Raw genomic sequence first — 5,917 nt, 5'->3', positions numbered from 1 at the left:
TGTCTGTTCCCAGTTGCCACAGTTAATTCTTCCAGCCATGGCTGATTCACCTCCATCAGGTCGCAACCAGCACAACAGGTCTTATTGGCAGATCCTGCAACAATTGGCCCAGTGGGTAATCATTTCAGCAAACATTACTATAGTAGAGTAACAGAAGTCACATTTGGGGAAAATAATCAGATAACAAGTGTCTCTTCCATAATTTGAATGATTTTAAGGGCTTAGCAGAGAAGTTACATATCTTGAGTAAAGCAATAATCAGACTAATAATAGTGAGCAAACCTTGTGTATATTAAGACTTTTAAAAAAACTTATTACAACAACAGCTGATTCTAGTTAAATCAACATAATACTTAAACTAATCAAAATGCAATTTTCTAGCAAATCAATTCAGAATAATAGCACTGCTTTAAAATAGTTGACATTATGACAGAGTATGCCCCAATTGGACTTTGGTGTAATACAAAAATGCCATTATATTATGCAATAGTAATATGTCAGTCGGTGTCTATAAATAGCCATATTTGGGGTTCCTGACCTATTGCAATATGATTAGCATTAGTACATAAATTTTAAAATCTCAAGTTTCTTTTCATCCCTTTTCTTTAAATACTCATATTACATTTTAAAAATGATATTTCCATATGAACATCTTACAAGCCATTTTTTGCTGATTTCGCCCCATTGTTTTGTGATGATACTAGATCCTGAAAGTACCAATTCTCATTTTTGAATTGGGCCAAGATGATTTAATATGACATACCGTAGTTTTCTAGTGATATGTTTTTACTTCAGTTCAGTCTGGCTTATTTTAAAAAGCTGTACATTGTTTATGTTGCTTGGCTATGGAAAATCCATTCTTTCAGAACTGTAGTTATTTTTTGATCTTTCACCAGATGTCAAAAGAAAAAATACTTACGTAAACATTTGCATAACCACAAATACTGTACAGAAGCTTTTTTACCCTTTTATCTATTAATACATACTTAAACCTTGTTTAGAAGTTTTAGCTCATTCTCTGTAACTTTTTTTGTGTTTGCATTGTAAATTCAATGCTTTTTTTAAAGTGTTGGACGGATGACGATTGTATTAAAATATGCTGGTATGTTAGGTTAGAGAACCAGAAAAAAAGCTGTACACTCAACCGCAGAATACATTTTTCTAAAGTTTTGCACCCAGATGATAAATATAGCTACTTGAAATTTGAAAATGTTACTGAAAGCAAGCTATGCTTGCGCTTGATTGTTTTGTGTACTGGCCATGACTCAGTGCTGTCTAGCATTTTGATTTGGTGTTTCATTCATTAGTTGTCAGTCCTTTCTCACAGCATAAGCTGTTATTGTGATTTTTAAACAATACAAAACATAGAAGTCAGGAAGTTAACAGCGTGCAGTTCCAGCAAGAAGGCCAGGCATGATTTGTGAGACGTACAGTGAGGTTTAGAAAGAATCATGAACGAGCAAAAGGAGAAAATGTAGTAGTGAACTCTCATGTAGGAACTTGTAAAATTGATATATTGAGGGCTAAATTCCAGTATGAGAAAAATTGTGAACAAGAAAGATAGAGGCTGTAGTATATAATCTTTAGTAATCCATGAAAAGATATTGAGATGTAGTTTGTGCAACATACTTGGGCTAGAGCTTCTGCAAACAGAAAAAAATGGAGAAACCACTTGAAGCATCCATTATGTTGAGCTATTTCAATTGCTTTTGTTTGATTTTGATAATAAACCTGATTTGCAAAGGGGGTTGAATAATTTCAATTGCAACTGTATATTTAGTGTACTAAGGTAAGTTATATTGGTGTTGATAATAGTTAGGACAAACTGAAATATCAATAAACAGAAAACAATATATCAAATGCCGGTGTTCCCTAGAGACTATTTTCTGTCATACAATGAATGCAAGAACGGACTGGAGAAGTAAACCACATATCTACAAGTGTGAGAGGTGTAATGCCATCACAGAATTACTGAAACAATAGTAAGAGTACAGGTTATGACTAGTAGAGCACCATTGTGATGAAGTGAATACAATCTTGAATTCGGGCCAAGGAAAATTGCATTCTGCTATGAGGATCACAGGTAGCCTTGGGAAGAGTAAAGTTTTTAGATAAGCTTGCATTTTTAAAAATAAAAAGAAAGCTTATTGAAGATTGAAGCCCCATTGGCCAAATATCAAAGGGGGAAAGGCTAACTCGCTCAATAAATGTAAACTTTTATTGTAAGTCGTAGGAAAAATGAAAAGCAAAGAGCTGGAACATGTTTTTTTTTGGCAGAATTTCATAATTTGACAACCAGATTTATAGAGGATGTTCCAGATAGGTAGGTTCTGGCTTGTCCTACCGTCACAATTAGTATCAAGAAGTTTGATTAGTGTCTCTGTCATTTATTTTATTTTTAAATTTTATATCCCACTTTTCACCATCTAGGTCTCAAAGCAGTAGTACACGTGGCGACTATTTTAGACATGTCTAATTGATATGTGGCCGCCAACATGTGGGTCCTTTTCTGGACCCACAAGAGGGAAGAATGAGGATGGGGCAGGCTTATGTGTGCTCCACCAATGTGAATGTTGACCCAGAATGCAACCCTCATAGCAGTGCTTTGTTTCTAGATTAATAGGTGCCGGCACTCACCATGAAGTTGTTACAGTAAGTGTCACACTTTTTAACAACAACAAAAAGAGGTGCTGGTGCTGCATACCCTTGAGTACCCCCTGGGGGAGAGCACTGCCCCACGGAAACATTCAGTTGCCTTTACTTAGAACCACAGTTCTTTTGATTAACAAGTAAGTGGGATGAATCTTATCGGAGCAGATCATCAAAAGTTTCCAGAATACAGGCTTGGTTTATGTCATTCATTGGTTGCAGGAAATGTTCACATGGTGTACTGTAGCTGCATTTGTTATGTCCTCTTCCACTCCCTTCCCAGAAGTATCAAATAATGTTGGTATTTGGACAACATTTTTGGGTAGCATTTTTGTAATTTAATGGAGTGCTTGTTTATATTTTATGCTTGCGTGGCCTGGAAAAAAATACCCATTGCTTTATAAAAGATGTCTAAAAAGCAAAAGCTAACAATTATATGATTCTTGAAAGCAAAGAGTCTATGTTACTTTTATTTTCGTTTCCTTTTTGTTGACCAGCATGAAGACTAAGCCATTAGGGTGTTGGTCACTGAGCATGCATACATACATGAGCTAAATAATACTCTTTTTAAAACTTGGCTCCTCCTTGAAACCATGCAGTTGATTATATCTGACTTTTATCTAACATATACAACAATAATGCTTAACTTATAAACCAGATACTTACCTCCTCTAAAACAAAAATCTAAAATGTCATTTGATTAGGAGGTATGTGGACTATAGAATAAACTAGTAATTTATTCTGCATTTGTTCTTTCACCAGAATTGTAAATATTTATATTTCCGTGGGAGAATTACCAAACATAATTATAGGGAGCGATTCAAAATCACATGCATAAAGTAGTACGAAAAAATGAAGTAAGCAGAATCATTGGGTGCCGTTTCTGGACCTTATTTTACCATCCATTTTTTTTATTTGGTTTCTCAGTTCTTAGATTAAACTGGGATACAATCATTCATTCTTTCTTTATAAGGCACTCAGGTTTCTAATTTTCATCAGTGGAAGAACTCAGCCCCATGTACAGAGTGGAATCTGTTTTTTTGTTTGTTTGTTTGTTTGTTTATCTATTTAGGGTTTAGTATCCAACTTTTCAGCTCAAACATGGAGATGCCCCAAAACAACTAGCAAAATATAAAAACAATTTTAAAATGCAATAAACTCTACAGAACTAATAAATAGCAAGGAAGCCCAAACTGGAAAAATGTTTAAGCAGAAAAATAATTAAAAACATGCTGGACAATAAAAGTTTTTAAATGACAATAGAACACTTGCAAAGTAGAAGATAACCTAACCTTCTCATGCAGTGAGGTCCACAGCCCCATTCACCCATCATGGTAAAACATAGTCTGAAACAAACCATGGCTTACTGTGAATAAGCAGCATGTTAGTACACACTGCAAAGCACCGAGAAGGTCCTGAAATGTACCACCAGTCAAAATTTTAGCAACAGCATTTGTCACTAATGGAACTTTTTGAACAATTTTCAGTGGCAGCTCTACATAAGCCATAAGGCATAATTATAGTAGTCCAGTCTAAATGTAATTAGTGTGTTTATGACTGTAGGCCAGGTTTGACTGCTCCTGGAGTTAGCACATTTGATGCACCAGCAAAAACTGAAAAATATGTGCTAATGGACAGCTGCCTCTTGAGCATCAGAAACCACCCCAAAATTGTGAAGCTGATTTTTTTAAGGGAAATGCAGCCATATCAAGTCACAGTACCACCCAGTCATTAGGTCAGTAGCCTTACTGCAAAGAACACTTCTGTAATGTTCTAACTATCTATCACTGGCCTAAAGCAATGGCTCAGACCTATTACAACCTCCCTAGACTGGGATGGAAAGACTAAAGAATTATAGATCATATAATGGTGAGTGAAGCACAACCAGTAATATTGAAAATAAAGGTCTCCTGTTGTTTAGTCATTTAGTCGTGTCCGGCTCTTCGTGACCCAATGGACCAGAGCACGCCAGGCACTCCTGTCTTCCACTGCCTCCCGCAGTTTGGTCAGACTCATGTTGGTAGCTTCGAGAACACTATCCAACTATCTCGTCCTCTGTCGTCCCCTTCTCCTTGTACCCTCCATCTTTCCCAACATCAGGGACTTTTCCAGCGAGTCTTCTCTTCTCATGAGGTGCCCAAAGTATTGGATCCTCAGCTTCAGGATCTGTCCTTCCAGTGAGCACTCAGGGCTGAGTTCCTTCAGAATGGATAGGTTTGATCTTCTTGCAGTCCATGGGACTCTCAAGAGTCTCCTCCAGCACCATAATTCAAAAGCATCAATTCTTTGGCAATCAGCCTTCTTTATGGTGCATACATCACTACTGGGAAAACCATAGCTTTAATTATACGGACCTTTGTCGGCAAGGTGATGTCTCTGCTTTTTAAGATGCTGTCTAGGTCTCCTAACCTTTCATATAATTTCAGTATATTCTTCAAGTCATGAAATAAAAATTGCCAAGGATGACTGCTGTAATCACAAGCCACTTAACTGTCTTGGGCAATTTGACATGGGATTTGAAGGAATAAACACTGAGATCATACATCCTTCACTTTTTTAAACAACCTCTGTTCCAGAAAGAACAGGCTTTATTTTCCATTACTGTGTACTGTACCCAGCACTGGAATGTTGTACAATGATATTTTCATGAGACATAGTTGTACATGATAGTTTCATGAGACATAGTAGCTCAGGGGTAGCCAACCTGATCTCCTCTACATGTTGTCAGACTACATTTCCCATCAGCCTCCACCAGCAAGGCCAATAGGGATGGGAACATCTGATGGCACCACTTTGGCTACCACTGCAGTAGCCAATCCATATAATACCATACCAGTAAAGGGGCCCCTGACCATTATGTCCAGTCGTGTCCGACTCTGGGGTTGCAGCGCTCATCTCGCGTTACTGGCCGAAGGAGCTGGTGTACAGCTTCTGGGTCATGTGGCCAGCATGACAAAGCCGCTTCTGGCGAACCAGAGCAGCACACAGAAATGCCGTTTACCTTCCCACCGAGCGGTACCTATTTATCTACTTGCACTTTGATGTGCTTTTGAACTGCTAGGTGGGCAGGAGCTGGGACCAAGCAACAGGAGCTCACCCCGTCGCGGCTCTGTGGTTTAACCCACAGTGCCACCCCGCCCCTAATACCAATACAGTTCACCAAATATGAGAGAAATGTCTGGCAAATGGTAAGGTAAATAGAAGTGATGGAAGAATTACAAAGGAGACCATGGAATTTTTTTCTGAACTTATACTTTCATCAGAATGG

At 37.8% G+C, this 5,917-nt stretch overlaps 1 protein-coding gene across 1 annotated transcript in view; it reads left to right on the top strand.

Annotated features, from left to right (window-relative positions):
- Positions 1-5,917, top strand: part of CENPP (centromere protein P) — a 170,473-nt gene that overhangs the window by 101,678 nt on the left and 62,878 nt on the right. The window lies entirely within an intron of this gene.

Source organism: Lacerta agilis, chromosome 2, assembly GCF_009819535.1.
Source record: "Lacerta agilis isolate rLacAgi1 chromosome 2, rLacAgi1.pri, whole genome shotgun sequence".
NCBI classification, from domain to species: domain Eukaryota; kingdom Metazoa; phylum Chordata; class Lepidosauria; order Squamata; family Lacertidae; genus Lacerta; species Lacerta agilis.
The sequence above is the reverse complement of the archived record's forward strand: the minus strand, read 5'-3'. Positions and strand labels throughout refer to the sequence as shown.